The sequence below is a fragment of the Macaca fascicularis genome, chromosome 12 (genome assembly GCF_037993035.2).
Source record: "Macaca fascicularis isolate 582-1 chromosome 12, T2T-MFA8v1.1".
Taxonomy (NCBI): domain Eukaryota; kingdom Metazoa; phylum Chordata; class Mammalia; order Primates; family Cercopithecidae; genus Macaca; species Macaca fascicularis.
The window spans coordinates 112,118,063-112,135,761 of NC_088386.1; positions in this window are offsets into that span (position 1 = coordinate 112,118,063).

Consider the following 17,699-nt stretch of genomic DNA (forward strand, 5'->3'; position numbering starts at 1 on the left):
TATTGAGAATGTGAATATGAAACAAGCTGCAAGTATTCTATAAATGTTTGCTGTTATTAGATATTCTGTCTTTGTGTCCTTTTATTCATGAATTCTTGCGCGTTATAAAGAAAGAGTCCATGTGATCAGTGTCTTACCCAGTGTAGGGTAAATGCACCTGATAGCAATAACTTAAGCACACCTTTATAATGACCCTGTATGGCAGATGCACCTGAATGTGTGTTTCGAGCTAGAAAATCTGGGAGTGGCCAGTCGGAGATTCGTTTCTTATCTATAATAAACATCTGAGCCCCTGGCCTATCCCATGAAACCTAGGCTGTAGAGAGGATTGAGGCCTTAAGTTTTGGGTTAAATGGCAGTTGACAGGTGTCGGTCATTAGGGAAAGGGGTTAAGTGAAAATGCTGTATAAACTGCATGATGTTTGCAGGCAGTTGCGGTTTTCCTGCCCAGCCTGCCACCACTGGGCCATGGAGATATGTTGTCCAGCCCAACACTACAGGACCACTTCTATCCAACCCACCACCTCTGGATTCTTCCCCTGTATGTAAGCCCTCAATAAAACCCCACGTCTCTTTTGCTGGCTCTGGGTCTCTTCTTTGGCTTCTTGAACCTTATGCCTTCCCTACTGAGGTTAATAGGGGTTCAGCACAACACCGGGTCCCAGGCATGCGGCCTTGTCTTTTTATGTTTGTCCTCATGGGCATTATGTGGGTCACAGGGATCTTATCCAACACCACGCCTAGCAGGAAGAGATGCCTCTCTATTGATATTCCAGCTGCCCCACAAGCAGGTATGTGCCTACTCATTCTCTGACATGTGTCCTGGGTGTCTTGACTATAAAATTCCATTTAATAAATAATGTATTGAGCACCTGCTGTATCCAAAGCTCTCCTGGGCACTCTGGAAGACTAGAGTTTGAAGAACACACATTCATTGTCTCCCAGAAGTTCATGGTCCAGTAGAGAGAGGAGTTGGCAAACAGCCAGAATCTACAGGTGAGAAGGGCTATAAAAGAGCTGAGAAGAGTTTCAGAGCCACTGAGAAGAGATTCATGCTTTCTGGAGTTGGTGGCATTTAAGGTGAACCACGAATGGAGCAAGAATTTAATGGAGAGGAAAGGACCAGGACATTCAGAGTACACAGCAGAGTTCAGACCAGATGCAAGAAAGCTGGTTTGGTTGCTGGGAGGTCAGGTGCATGATGGAAAATGTTAGATGACAAAGATAGGTTAGGGCAGTTATGGTGGGAGAAACCCTGTTTTTGGAGAAAGATACAATCAGATGGGCACTTCAGCAGCATTATTCTGACAGCAATGTGCAGATAGGATGGAGAGGCACTGAAGAGGCAGGATGCAAGAACAATTCAGATGCAGTTGACATCGCTTGGGAGAGAATGAGGTACTAGCCAGGGCAGCCCCAAGAGAGTAGAGAGCCCTGTCCTGAGATTCTGGGGAAAAGGTGCCCCAGTATCAATAGCATGTGCCAATATGCTCCCTCGGCCCACGTGTCAGGCTGCGTCAGCTTGTCCCCCACCCCACCCCAGCCCTCCCCTCTCCTCTCAGAGCAAGCCGCCTGCCCTACTCACTGCTCCACCATGACACACCTGTCCTGCCTCAGCCACGTCCCCCTCTGACCATTTCCCCCTTTTCAGGAAAGTGCTTGCAGTTTGCTTAGTCACCGCTTCTTTGCAACCTACTTCCGCAAAGCTCTCACCTTGTGTCATCTTTACCTGTGTGCCCCATGGAGGAGGCGAACAAAGTAAGCACTGTCTTCCCAGTGCTGCGGGCATGCTGGCCCCCACCTTCATGCACTCGGAGCACTGACTGAGCATCCTGCAACTCTGTCCTGTCCCTAGAAGCCGTGCTTTGTGAGAAGTGGGGTAAGCATCATGGAAGCTGGTCACTGGCAGGCTCATGCAGGGCTGCAGACCTGCTCCTGGTGTAATCTTTGCTGCACATTCACCTCACCTGAGGACCTGTGAAAACGCCCAGCGCCCGGTCACAGGCCCTGCGAATTAAATCAGAATGTAGGAGACAGGCAACAATAAATACTGTTGAACTATCCCCAGCTGATTCCAGTGTACAGCCAAATTTGGGAACCGTGTCCTGGTGTTTCCCTCCTACTCTTGCTAATATGTAGCTCTAAATATCTGTGTGGAGTGAGACTGGCAGAAAGGCTGTCTGGATGCTCCTTCCTATATAGCTTGGAGGCAAGTGGACTCTATACAGCTCAGGGTTCGAGAGGACAAGGCAGAAATTCTTCCTTTAGTCTCTCCCTCGAACTTGAACTCTATAGTCATCTCTTGGTGTGAGTCAGTGTCCTACAGGGATGACCCCAATGTCCTGCCTGCCCTCTGCTCTCTTAGCTATACTTGTGTTATACTCCTGCAGCCTGACTCCTCCCACTTTTGTCTGAGTCATTTCCTCTTTCCTTCATGGTACCAAAAAGCACAATCACCTAGCAGAAGCACAACAGCCTAACTAGAATATGCACATGAGTTAATTCAAGGTCCTACTTAATCCAAGACATCGCCATCTTCATTTCCTATGATTATGAGTCTCACGTGATCTCCATCTTCATTCCTATGATTATGAGTCTCACGTGACCAGCCCAGCCAGATGAGGAATGCAGCACCTCGCTTTCTTCCTGGTGATAATGTGGTGAAATCATGCTAACTTCGATAAGAGGTAGTATTAGGGATACAGAAAAAGAGGACTGGCTAACATGAAAGGTCATTTCTAGGAGGTCACAAAGACTGCAAAGCTCCCTTCCTTCACTCATTGTTCTAAAACTGCACCTATCTCATTCCCATAGCTCAAGGCTTTGATCCTTGTTAATATAGAGATGCTCCTTGGCCATATGTGGGTGCTAATGCCTGTAATCCCAGCACTTTGGGAGGCTGAGGCAGGCAGATTGCTTGAGCCCAGAAGTTTGAGACCAGCCTTGGCAACACAGCAAAACCCCATCTCTACAAAAAAATAGAAAAATTAACCAGATATGTGGGGTGTGCACCTGTAGTCCCACATACCCAGGAGGCTGAGGTGGGAGGATCACTTGAGCCCTGGAGGTCAAGGCTGCTGTGAGCTGAGATCACACCACCGCACTCCAGCCTGGTCAACAGGGGGAGATGCTGTCTTAGAAAAGGAGAAGATGCAATGCCCCTAATAAGAGTAATAGTTTAACGGTAATCAGCTATTTATATCTTGGGGTGAATGATGGATCCGGGTTACATTTTGTTTCAAGTGTAGTAGAAGAACATGGGGACTGAGATGGGCAGTTTAATATGCATGCATCAGGGCTACTTTCATTAATATTCATTTCCTGTGACTTCCTGTGACTTCATTCTAGTGAGACATCCACATTGGAACTCACTGTGATGTGTCAGGAGCTGTGGGCTGCACAAAAAAGAAGGGTGGTGCCTCTCCTGTGTGTTTCCAGAGGTGGCAGGGTTTATTCCCAAAGTCTGAGTCCGTCTTTCCCCTCTGTGTTCTCACTACAGAGATAAGCAAACCATGATCATAGCCAGTGGGGGACCGAAACCACAACCTTATTTATGGCCAGGAAATCCCCTAGCGTCTCCCAAATGCAGGGCTTCTGGTTCTATGGGCTGAAGAGCACTGCTTGGGCCTGAGGCCTTACCTAGCAGCTTTGCAGCTCACTGGCAGAACACAGAGAGAGCGATGGGAACATCGCTATATCAAGACTGTGATGGTTAATTATATATCCATAATTATTGAGTGGGTTAAGTGATGCCCAGATAGCTATAAAGCTTTCTCAGAGTACCTGTGAGAGTGTGTCTGGAAGAGATGAGCATTTGAATCAGTAGTAACGAAGATCTAACCTCACCCATGTAGGTGGCCATCATCCAATCAGTTGAAAGCCTGGATAGAACAAAAGGCAGAGGAAGGGTGAATTTGTTCTCTCTCCTGTTGGAGCTGAGACATCCATCCTTCTGCCCTCAGACATTGGCACTCCTGGTTCTCAGGCTTTCAGATAATTACGCCACTGGCTTTCCTGGTTCTCCAACTTGCAGATAGCAAATCATGGGCCTTCTCAGCCTCCATAATCATGTAAGCCAGTTCCTATAATTAATATATGTTATATATATATACACACACATATATATATACACTATTGGTTCTGTTTTCTGGGGAAACATGACAAATATAAATATGTAAAATGATGAGTTTGCTTTTCACAAGAGTCAAGAAAACAGAGTGAAACCCTCTTCTGAATCCCAATACTCGCCACTCCTGGGAGGAGTTGAAAGCCCTAAGAGGATGATCCTGTTGCCCCACTTAGAGGATCTGAGGATCCGGTTCCCACCAATCTGTCTCTGCTTCATTAGGGTGGGCTTGCCTGGGGCAGGAGACTCTGCAAGAAATATAGAGTAAGGAGGCCAGGTGTGGTGGTGATTTGGGCTCTTTTTTGGTTCCATATTAATTTTAGAGATGGTTTTTCTATTTCTGTGAAATATGGCATCCCTGTAATCCCCGCACTTTGGGAAGCCAAGGTAGGTGGATTGCTTGTGCCCAGGAGTTGGAGACCAGCCTGGACAACATGGCGAGATCCTGTCTCTATAATAATAACAATAATACAAAAATGAGCCACACAATGGTGGTGCACACTTGTAGTCCCAACTACTCAGGAGGCTGAGTTGGGAGGATTGATTGAGCCCAGGAGGTTCAGATTGCAGTGAGCCATGACCGCTCCACTGTACTCCAGCCTGGGCAACAGAGTGAGACTCTATCTTAAAAACAAACAAACAAACAAACAAACAAAAGGAGAGTAAGCCAATGAGACTGAGACTGACTCACATAGACCTTGCTCTCTGTCATTGGTCATTCTAGAATCCAACATAAATAATAGTCTGGATGACGCTCAAATGAATTGCTTTCCGACCCTGAGATGGCACCTCCATCGCCAAAGTTTTAATTAATCATGCCAGCAGATGGGCTGTCATGGGCCCCAACAGCCTGGTAATGAACTCATTTATTATCAGGCTCTGTCAGTGGGAGGTTGTCCAGGCTTCTGGGAAAAGAAGAAAGACTCCTGATGCCAGAGCCCAGGATACATACGGTTTGGGAAAATCTCTGGAAATACCTTGACTTTATACCTTTCATTGGTCCTTAAGAAAGGAGGGAAGGTGTGGAAAAAGATTGTGGCTCAGGCTGGAAGAAGAGGTCTTGATATCACAGTTTCTTAGATGGTGCTAGAGATAGCCTGACTCTGCTACCCCTGGCACTCACCTGACTCATGAAGTTAGGGTAACACATGGCATGTGTTATTATTATTATTATTATTATTTTGAGACAGAGTCTCACTCTGTCCCCCAGGCTGGAGTGCAGTGGTGCAATTTCAGCTACTGCAACCTCCGCTTCCCGGGTTCAAGCAATTCTCTGCCCCAGCCTCCCAAGTAGCTGGGATTACAGGTGCTCACCACCACACCTGGCTAATTTTTTTGTATTTTTAGTAGAGATGGGGTTTCACCACCTTGGCCAGGCTGGTCTTGAACTCCTGACCTTGTGATGCACCCACCTCGGCCTCCCAAAGTGCTGGGATTACAGGCATGAGCCACCGCACCCAGCCCATGGCATGTATTCTTAAAGCAGGTGCATGGCAAGATGCTTGGACTCATCAGCTCACAGAGGTCATGCGTTGTCCCCTATGCAAAGTTGTTGGTTTTAAAAATCGATATGATATTTTAAGTGTTTATGGGGTTCACTTGTTGTTTTGTTACATGCATAGAGTGTAGAATGATCAAGTCAGGATATTTAGGGTATCCATCACCTTGAGTATTTATCAAGTCATCTCTTCACTCTGTTGTTTCCTTTTATGCATAAGCTTTTTTTTTTCTTTCTTTCTAACCACTAGATGATATGGAATGCAGAAGATAGCTTTTTAATTTGTTGAGCCCAATTTGTGTATTTTTCTTGTCTGCTTTTGAGGTCTTAGTCATAAATTCTTTGCCTAGACCAATATCCTGCAGTTGTTTCCCTGTTTTCTTCTAGTAGTTTTATAGTTTGGGGTCTTACATTTAAGTCTTTAATTCATCTCAAGTTTTGTATATGGGGAGACATTGGGATCCATTTTCATTTTTCTGCATATGGATATCCAATTTTCCCAGCACTATTTATTAAAGAGAGTATCCTTTCCCCAATGTATGTTCTTGATGCCTTTGTCAAAAATCATTTAGCTGTAAATATGTGGATTTATTTCTGGATTCTCTACTCTGTTCCTTTGGTCTATGTGTCTGTTTCTATACCAATACCATACTGGTTTGGTTACAATAGCCTTGTAATATATTTTGAAGTGAGATAGTGTGGTGCCTTCAGCTTTGCTCTTTTTTTTTCAGGATTGCTTTGGTTATGTGGGATCTTTTTTGGTTCCATATTAATTTTAGAGATGGTTTTTCTATTTCTTTGGAAAATAGCATTAATATTTTGTTAGGGATTGCATTGAATCTGCATTGTTTTGAGTAGAATGGTCATTTAAATAATATTCTTCTGATCTGTAAGCATGGGATATCTTTCCATTTGTTTGTGTCCTCTTCAATTTATTTCATCAGTGTTTTTATGATTTTTCCATGTAGAGATCTTTCACCTCCTTGGTTAAATTTATTCTTAGATATTTTTTTGGTAGCTACTTAAATGGAATTGCCTTCTTGGTATCTTTCTCAGCTAGCTCATTATTGGCATATTGAAGTGATAATAATTTTTGTAAGTTGATTTTGCATCCTGCAACTTTACTGAATTTATTTATCAGATCTAAGAGTTTGTGTGTGTGGGGTGGGTGTGTGTGTGTGTGTGTGTGTGTGCGCGTGTGGAGCCTTTAGGTGTTTCTAGATATAAGATAATAACATAAGTAAAAAGGGACATTTTTTTTCCTTTTCTTTTTTATTTTTTTGTTTAGATTCCTTTTATTTCTTTCTCTTGCCTGGCTCCTCTGGCTAGGAATGGGAGTGGTGAAAGCAGGCATCCTTGTTCAAATTCTTAGAGGCTTTCAGCATTTCCTCATTCAGTGTGATGCTAACTGCGGGTTTGTCATTTAGAGCCTTTATTATGCTGAGGTGTGTTCCTTTTATACCCTAGTTTGTTGAGACTTTTTATTATGAAGTGATGTTGGAATTTATCAAATGCTTTTTCTGTGTCTATCGAGATGATCATATGGTTTTTTCCTTTCATTCTGTCAATGTGATGTATTATGTTTATTGTGTTGTGTATCCCTTGCATCCCTGGGATAAATCCCACTTGGTCATGGTGGTTTGTTTGTTTGTTTGTTTGTTTTGCTGTTGGATTTGGTTTGCTAATGTTTTGTTGAGGACTTTTGCATCTATGTTTATCAAGACAATTAGCCTGTCACTTTCTTTTTTGTTGTTGTGTCCGCATCTGGTTTTGATAGCAAGGTAATATTGGCCTCATGGAATGAGTTAGGAAGAAGTTCCTCCACCTCAGTTTTTGGAATAATTTGAGGAGAATTGGTGTTATTTCTTCTTTGAAAGTTTGGTAGAATTTGGCAGAAAAGCCATCCAATCCTGCACTTTTCTTTTTTGGGAGACTTTATTACTGATTCAATTTCATTACTTGTTATTGGTCTGTTCAGGCCTTCTGTTTCTTCTTGATTCAATATTAGTGGTTGTATGTGTCCAGGAATGTATCTGTTTCCTCTAGGTTTTCCAGTTTGTTTCTAGCACATTATGAACAACTATTTATAATAGTTCCTGGTGATCTTTTATATTTCTATGATATCAGTCATAATGTCTTATTTTTCATTTCTGGTTTTATTTATTTCGGTTTTTCTCTTTTTTTCTTGGTTAGTAAGTTGTTTATCAATTTTACCTATCTTTTAAAACAACTTTTCATATCATTGATCTTTGTATTTTTTAGCCTCCATTTCATTTAGTTCTGCTATAATCTTATGTTTCTTTCCTTCAACAAATTTTGTTTGGTTTGTTCTTGCTTTCTCAGTTCCTTGAGATGCATTGCTAAGATTGTTTACTTGAAATCTTTCTACTTTATTGATGTAAGCGTTTATTGCTATAAACTTCCCTCTTAGCACTGCTTTTTCTGTATCCTATAGGTTTTGGTATATCATGTCCCCATTTTCATTTGTTTCAAGAAATGTTTTTAATTTCCTCCTTAAATTTATTTCTTAACCCAATGGTCATTCAAAAGAAGGTATTTTAATTTCCATGTATTTGTATAGTTTCCAAAGTTTTATTCCATTGTGGCCTGAGAAGACACTTGATATTACTTCAATTTAAAAAAAAATTTTGAGACTCGTTTTGTAACCTAACATGTGGTCTATCCTAGAGAACGTTCTATGTGCTGATGAGACAAATATATATTCTGCAGCTGTTGGATAAAATGGTCTGTAAATATCTATTAGGTTCATTTGGTGTAATGTAGAGTTTAAATCCAACATTTCCTTGTTAATTTTCTGCCTAGATGGTCTGTCTAATGCTGAGAGATGAAGTCCCCAATTATTATTGTATTAGAATCTATCTCTCCCTTTAGATCTAATAATATTTGCTTTAAATATCTGGATACTCCAGTGTTGAGTGCATATATATTTAGTATTATTATATCCTCTTACTGAATTGATTCCTTTATCATTATAGAATGACTTTCTTCTCTTTTTACTATTTTTGACTTAAAATCTGTTTACCTGATATAAGGGTAGCTACTCCTGCTTGCTTTTAGTTTTTGTTTGCATGGAATATCTTTTACTATCCCTTTACTTTCAGTCTATATGTGTCTTTATAGGTGAGACAAGTTTCTTGTAAGTGACATATATATGGGCCATGCCTTATGTGTTTTTTTATTTTTATTTTTTGTATATATTCAACCAGTCTATATCTTTTAAGTGGAAAGTTTAATCCATTTACATTCAAGGTTTTTATTGATATGTGAGGCTCATTCCTCTCATTTCATTAATTGATTTCTGATTGCTTTGCATGTCTTTTATTCTTTCTATTATTATTATTATTATTATCATTTTGAGACTGGGTCACACTCTATCACTTAGGCTGGAGTGCAGTGGCATGATCTTGGCTCACTGCAATCTCCGCCTCCCAGGTTGGAGCAATTCTCCTGCCTCAGCCTCCCTAGTAGCTGGGACTATAGGTGCCCGCCACCGGGCCCAGCTAATTTTTGTATTTTGAGTAGAAACAGGGTTTCACCATGTTGGCTAGGCTGGTCTCGAGCTCCTGACCTTAGGTGATCCACCCACCTCAACCTCCCAAAGTGCTGGGATTACAGGTGTGAGCTACTGCGTCTGGCCTGTTCTTTCTTTCTCTGATTGCTTAATAAAAGAAATAATTAAGCAATAATTATTATTGGTTAATAAGAGAAAGAAAGTGGTTTGGTGGTTTTCTGTAGTGGTAACATTTGAGTCTGGTCTTTTCCTTGTTTATATGTTTCCTCTACCAGAAGCTTTTATATTTTTGTGTATTTTCATAATGGTAGATATTGTTCTTTTACTTCTGGGTATAAGACTCCCTTAAGCATTTCTTTTAGGGACAGTTTAGTGGTGATGAATTCTCTCAGCTTTTGCTTGTCTGTGAAATACTTTCTGTTTTGTTTATGAAGGATAACTTTGCTGGGTATAGTATTCTTGGATGACAGGTTTTTGTTTGTTTTTCTTTCAGCACTTTGAGTATAGTATTTCGTTCTTTCCTGGCCTATAAGGTTTCTGTTGAGAAATCCACTGTTAGTCCAATGGGGTTTCCTGGATAAGTGACTAGGTTACTAGCTATTTTTAGAATTCTCTCTTTGCTTTTGATATTTTATATTTTAACTATAATGTGCTGTGGAGAAGACCTTTTTGAATTGTCTCTGTTTGGGAATCTCTGGGCCTCCTGTGTCTGGATGTCTAAATTTCCTGCTATACTTTGGAATTTTTTTTGTTTTGCTTTGTTTTGCTTTTTGAGATGTAGTCTGTCACCCAGGCTGGAATGCAGTGGCACAATCTCCACTCACTGCAACCTCCACCTCCTGGGTTCAAGTGATTCTCCTGCCTCAGCCTCCCAAGTAGCTGGGATTACAGGCACCTGCCACCATACCTTGCTAATTTTTTTGTATTTTTAGTAGAGGTGGGATTTCACTATGTTGGCCAGGCTTGTCTTCAACTCCTGACCTCGTGATCCTCCTGCCTTGGCCTCCCAAAGTGTTGGGATTACAGGCATGAGCCACCGTGCCCAGCCTACTTGGGAAGTTTTTATCTATTATTTCATTAAATAGGTTTTCTAGCCCTTTCATTCTCTTTGCCCTCTGGGACATTAAAAATTCAAAAATTTGGTTGCTTTATGGTGTTTCATATGTCGTTGTAGGCTTTGTTTATTCCTTTTTTGTTCTTTTTATTTTATTTTTGTCTGCATTTTTCAAAAGACCTGTCTTCAAGTTCTGAGATCCTTTCTTCTGCTTGATCTAGTCTATTGCTGCAGCTTTCAAATACATTTTGTATTTCATTCAATAAGTTCTTCAGTTTAGAATTGCTGTTTAGCTCTTTTTTTATGATATTTATCTTTGGCAAACTTCTCATTCATATCCTGAATTGTTTTTCTGATGTCTTTGTATTATTTTTCAGTATTCTTTTGTATTTTCCTGAACTTCTTTAATATCAGTATTTTTAAAATTCTTTTTCTGGGCTTTCACAAACTTCTTTTTGATTGGGATCTGTTACTGAAGACTTACTGTGTTACTTTGGAGGTGTTTTTATTTCCTTGCTTTTTCATATTTCCTGTGTCCTTACACTGATATGTGCACAACTGATGTAACAGTCACTCTTCCCATTTTTTGAATTTGCTATTGTAGGGGAAGACTTTTTCATGAAGATGTAACTACGGTATTGACTGGGAAGGGCACTTTGCCTTTGATTTTGGGTACATGCAGTAGTGTAGTCTCCATATGTTTTCTTTAGCTAAAAATAGCATTAGTGGTGCTGTGATTTCCTTGGTGGCTTAGGGTGTGGTTTTTAGTAGATGCTGTGGTGAAATTTTGCTGGGGATTGGGATGCCTGGTAGGCCAGTCTTCAGGCCCCAGTGGTGCCAGCAGTGGATGAACATGCCTGTCCTTGAGTCCCAGAGTGTCAAACACTGGCACCAGTGTGAGCAGGTTCAGGCAGGTCAATTCTTGGGTCTTGAGGTGGCTTGCTCAGGTGTCAGGAATGGCAGCAGTGGGCTAGGTGGGTTGGCAGTTCTTGATCTCCTGAGAAGCAGGTATGGTATGGATGATGGCAATAGCAGTGGTGGGGCAGCCCTTTGAGACCCAAGCAGTCCAAACTGATGTTGTCATTGGCCGTGACAGGCAGGGCCTGCCAGGCCCCAGGCCTGCATTACAAGTGGTGCATGGGGGTGGGTTTCAACTGTGGTGGTAGTGGCAGGTCAGGTGGGCCTAACCTCAGACCCTGGAAGGAATGCTCAGGTGCTAACAGCAGTGGACTAGGCTGAGTGATTCCCAGCCTCCTAGGCAGCATGCTCAGGTACGGGGGAGGGCAAAGCTGGGCTAGGTGGTCTTGCTCTCAGGACCCCCAGTGGTTCATGCAGGCACTGGCTGTGGTAGGTGGGGGCAGGGTGATCTCCAGGTGACCAATAAAATGCTTAGGCTGGGGAGCAGTGGCTGTGCTATAGCCTTGCTACTGGAAAGCGTGGGGTTACTTTCAGTGGGAGTAACCATAGGTAGGTGTCTGGGGGGACATGAACTTTGCTCATGCCTTCGCCTCACAGCAACTCACTGTGGTGGTTGTGGGCAATGGAATTTGTCCTCAGAACCCCCTCTGTTGGGGGGATGGTCACTGCTAGTGGTTCCTGCCTCGGCCCTGGAGGCTGCCATTACAGGCAGGGAATGTCAGTGGGGCTCCAGTGAAGACGTGGAGATGCAGGGGCTTTGGGGCCCCAGGGCAGGATGCAGCCTGTTGAAGGGTGGGTTCTCAAAATGGTGCTGGACTGCAACTGCTTAGGACTCGGGGGGTTATGGGATTCAATGTGAGCTCCCTCCGTGGAGTAATGCCATTGCAGGGTCTCCAGGCGGCTCCCTATGTTAGTCACAGGGCCTGTGAGGGTTGAGGGGCTCCACAGTGGCTAGGATTGTAGAAGCCCATGACGAGAAAGTGGACCACTGAAGGTGTCTCATCTGCTCTTTCCCTGCATTAAGGAGACTCCAGCCTCCCTACCAATCCTGGCTGAGCAGGCTGCCTCGCCTCTCTCTCTCTTTCTTTACTTTTGGTGTCTCCCATCACTTCTCTGCTGAATTCCAGTGTTCTCTCTTAGACGATCTATTCAAAGTGTGATTTTCTACGCACTATTTTGGTTCCTCTCTGTGGAAGAGGCAAGTACCAGATGCATCTAGTCAGCCCTCTTGAAGCCCCTCTCCAGAGCCAAGTTGCTGGGTTTTATGTTCCTGGGTTGTCTCATTCATTCTCCCCAGAGCCAGCACCATGTTCTGTGTGATAAGTGTTTCATAAATGTTGCTCAGTGAAAGAATGGATGAATGAATGCGTAAGTATGAATGCCCAGCATGGAAGCCATCACTGTGAATCAAAAAGCTTTTATTGAGCCCAATTTGGGGCTGAGATTCTAAGCAGCGTCTGATATAGGAACCTAGATCTTGTTATAGACAAAATCCTTGCTTTGGAGGTTGCACTATGCCTCTGACAGCATTGAGTTCTTCCTTTGGAGGATTGCAGTATGTGTCTAACAGCACTCGGACAAACAGAACCGATCACAAGCATGATCACTCAAGTATGAGGCAGGCAATGGCCAAAGGGCATCACAGCTAGAAGAGACTGTGGAGGATATCTGATCCTGTCCTCTCCTTGAGGATTCTGAGGGTCAGCAGGGTGAGGCCTTGCCTAAGGCTACTCAGCCGGTCAGCAGCACAGGTGGACCTCAGGCCAAGACCTCCTGTTCATTCCATGTCTCCAGGCTGCCTAAAACCCTGTCTACATCCTGCTCACCCAGGTCCCTCAAAGCAGCCTCCCCTGTGTCCAGTTGGCCTTGCTCCCCTGCTGCACCCGTCCCATCCTTTGGGTTGGCATTTGCATTTCCTTCCACACAGCAGAATCCCTCTTTTTCCCTTCTATAGATGCGGGGAGGATGGAAAGAATATCTTTGCCCAGACCCCCATCTCCTGCTGTAGCATGAGCTACAGGCTGTAATTGGGCTTGGAGCCAGGCTGCCCACTTGAAGTGTGTTCACACAAGGGAGGAGGCTTAGGCCTCCTCATGTGTGAAAAGTTGTAGATGACTGCTCTACTCTGTGGTGCACATCTCCCTCTTTGTTGAAGAGCAGGCAGAGTAAACAGGGGCTGTTTTGTTGGGCCTAATTTCCTGGTAGCATATCATCATGAATATTTACTGGTGTAGAAAAGTGACAAGGTTCCCTTAGTCCCTACTATGAAATGAGAAACTCTCTAAGACAAGAAGTAAGTATGTTTCATAGTTGACACTCTGTACTCATAGTACTAAGAGAGAAAATAGGCAATTTCTCTGTCTACTATGGGCCAGTGAGATGACCTGCTGAAAACTTGGTTTGTCTTTTCATAAGAATAATAGCCATCACTTAAATAGCGCTAACTGTGCCAAATACTATCATAAGCACCTTATACAGCTCTCTCTCGGTATGTGCAGAGAGAGCACATTGGCTCCCAGACCTCTGTGTATATATACCCAAATTGACACATACTCAAGTCCCACAGTAGGCCATGTGGAACCTGCAGAAATGGAACCTGTGGATTCAAAAGGTAGCCCTCTATATATACAGGTTTCACATCCAGTGAATACTGTATTTGGTTGGAAAAATCTGCATAGAAGTGGACCCACACAGTTCAAACTCATATTGTTCAAGGTCAGCTCTATAGATTAGCATTCCCATTTGGGAAGATGAAGCACGTAGGGAGACCAAGTAGCTTTTCCAAGTTCACACGAGTAGTGGGTGGTAGAAGCCAGATTTATATGCTTAGATAGTCTGGCTTCCAAATCTGTACACTTAGCCGCTTCACTTCATGGTCTCCTTAGAAAGACAGCTTGTCAGTGAGATGTGGTTGATGTTTCCCCAAGCCTTAGCAAAGGTAAAATGGCCCCCTGGCATTTTTAAGGTTTGCCTCCTTAAAAGCACATTCACACACTCAAACTGTGTTGTTGGAGAACAGAATGAATGCTTAAGGTTTCAAAGGCTCTGCAGTACTGAAAAGAGGCACAGAGGCTGCAGGATCTGCAGGATGGGTGCCAAAACCTGCTGTGGTGCAAAGATGGATCTTCAGAGGAGAAGGACTGTGTGTTTGGCTGAAGGAGTGGATGGACCCTGAGCACTGGGCAGGCCTTTCGAGGTGCCAGGTAAGTGGAGTAAAGCTGCTGGCCTCAAGGAAATACACAGCCTGACTGTGTGTGGTCTGACTTCAGGAGACATGAACACAGAGACATAGGTCTCTGCAATGAAAAGCAGTGGCACACATGTGATGATAGACAGAAACTGTATTATTTATTTATTTATTTATTTTGAGATGGAGTCTCGCTCTGTCACCCAGGCTGGATTGCAGTGGCCCAATCTCGGCTCACTGCGACTTCCGCCTCCTGGGTTCAAGCAATTCTTGTGCCTTGGCCTCCCGAGTAGCTGGGACTACAGGCATGTGCCACCACACCCTGCTAATTTTTGCATTTTTGGTAGAGACAGGGTTTCATGTGTTAGTCAGGCTCATCTTGAACTCTTGAGCTCAAATGATCCGCTCACCTTGGCCTCCCCAAGTGCTGGGATTACAGGCATGAGCCACTCGCCTGGCCAGAAACTGTAATCTTCTTTAGTGCCCAGGATGCAGTGGGGTGTGGTGAGGACTGTGGCTAACTTTAGCTTGTGCCCCCTCTAGAAGAGACAACTGCTACTCAGTGCCAGCTTTTGGTAGCCATGTGGGAATATGCATTTAATGTCATCAGATTAAAAAAAAATTTTTTGTAGGCCAGGCACGGTGGTTCATGCCTGTAGTTCCAGCACTTTGGAAGGCCAAGGTGGTGAATCAGTTGAGCCCAGGAGTTTGAGACCAGCCTGGGCAACATGGCAAAACCCTGTCTCTACAAAAAATATTAATTAAAAAAGTTAGCCGATGTGGTGGTGTGTGCCTGTAGTCTCACCTCCTTGGGAGCCTGAGGTGGGAAGACCACTTAAGCTCCTGAGAGGTGGAGGCTGCAGTGACTCATGATCACACCACGGCACCCCAGCCTGGGTGACAGAATGTGACCATGTCTCAAAAACATTTTTCTTTAGAGAAACCATACATCCAGATTTCACATGAAATGTCCCTTTTTAAAAAATGTGGGCTCAATAGCTCAATATTTTAGATTTGATTTGGGGTAGCTTGAAGAACCCACTGCAGGAGGATGAACCCACTGTGGGAGGATGGTGTCCTGTGGTTTTACTTCCATTCGACTTCAGTGTGAACCAACAGCTCTAGCTGGGAGAGGCCCAGTACCCCACATGACCCTACATGGCACACAGGAACAGTGGCAGGTGGTCGTGGAGCCAGGCAGATGTGTGTGTGTGTGTGTACGTGTGTGTGTTTGTGTGTGTGTGTGTGTTTGAGACAGAGACTCACCCCGTCACCCAGGCTGGAGTGCAGTGGTGTGATCTGCAACCTCTGCCTCCCGGGTTGAAGTGATTCTCCTGTCTCAGCCTCCCAAGTAGCTGGGATTACAGGCACGCACCACCACACCAGGCTAATTTTTTGTATCTTTAGTAGAGACGGGGTTTCACCATGTTGGTCAGGCTGGTCTTGAACTTCTGATCTTGTGATTCACCCGCCTCGGCCTCCCAAAGTGCTGGGACTACAGTCGTGAGCCACTGTGCCTGGCCAGGCAGATGTTTTTTTAAGACCCTGTAAGTCCCAAGGACAAGGAGGACCACAAAAATGTGACATTGAACTTCCTGCCGATTTGCTTATGGGCAGCTTTAACCTAAACAGGAAGAAATAAAGGGATGTGACCATTCCTGGCTTTCTAGGTGAGGTAAAGAATTCATTACATTTACAAGTTTCGTCTTATCCCTCGCCACAGCCTTGTGAGCTAAAAGCAACCACATGCTGTTAACAGATTCAGATGGGCTGACTCGCCCAAAGGGGCACCATAAACGGGATGGTAAATACATGCCCAAGTGCATGGAATCAGGCAAACCAGGTTCCTTGGCTCACCACCTCAGCCGCCATATGGTCTGAAGCAGCTTAGAGTTTCTAGGCCTCTGTTTCCTCATCTCATAAAATAAGTGTGAACGCAATGCCTATTAGATGTGTGGTAGGTTAAAATTAGTTAATGTCTGAAAAGTGCTTAGAGTAATGCCTCTCTCCTAATGAACACTCCCATAAATGTTAGCCATAACAACTGTTATCCAAGTCCCTGCTTAAGCCTAGGTAGCTATTATTTGAGTTCTGTGCCTTCACTGCTCCTCACCTTCATCATTATCATTCAGCCTTTCAAACAGCCTCACTCATCAACACCATTCCCACTAGGAAATGTTCAGGAGTGGTGTTGTCCAATACAATCGCCACTAGCTGCTGTGACTACCCAGCACTCAGTGTGGGGCCGGAATTGAGATGTGCTGTAAGTTGTATTACTGAAATACACACTGGATTTCAAAGTCTTGGTATAAACAAGGGAGCATATGATATCTTATCGGTACTTTATATATTGATTACACAATGAAATGATAATATTTTGGATATATTGGATTAAATTAAAATATCATTAAAATTAATTTCACCTGTTTTACTTTTTAAATGTGGCTACTAGAAAGTTTAAAATTACAGCTGGGCACTATGGCTCACACCTGCAATTCAAGCATTTTGAGAGGCCGTGGTGGTAGGATTGCTAGAGCCTGGGGGTTCGAGACCAACCTGAGCAATATAGGTACTCAGGAGACTGAGGCAGGAGGATATCTTGAGCCCAGGAGGTCGATGCTGCAGTAAACCATGATTGTACCACTGCACTCCAGCCTGGGTGACGGAGCAAGACCCTGCCTCAAAAAAAAAAAAAAAAAAAAAAAAAAAAAAAAAAGTTTAAAAGTACTTGTGCAGCTTGCATTAAATTTCTATTGGACAGCACTTATCTAGAATCTAGAGCATTGCCTGACACAGAGAAGGCCTTCCAGAAACATGTTGAATAAGTGAATGAACAGCTAGAAGGATATTGAATACTCTCAATACAAAGAAATAATAAATGTTTGAGAGGATGGACATGCTAATTAGCCTGTTCTGATCACTATGCATTACATGTATGGTATATTAGTCTGTTTTCACGCTGCTGAAAAAGACATACCCAAGACTGCGCAATTTACAAAAGAAAGAGGTTTATTGGACTTACACTTCACATGGCTGGGAAGGCCTCACAATCATGGCAGAAGGTGAAAGGCACATCTCACATGGCAGCAGACAAGAGGAGAGAGCTTGTGCAAGGAAACTCCCCGTTTTCAAACCATCAGATCTCGTGAGATTTATTCACCATAATTAGAACAGCGCAGGAAAGACCCACCCCCATAATTCAATCACCTGCCACTGGGTTCCTTCCACAACACATGGGAATTCAAGATGAGATTTGGGTGGGGACACAGCCAAACGTTGTATTATATGGCAACATTACTACATAACTCACTAATATGTACAATTAGTATGTGTCAATTTGAAAATATTTTAACATAAATAAATAAATAAGTACATTAATTAATA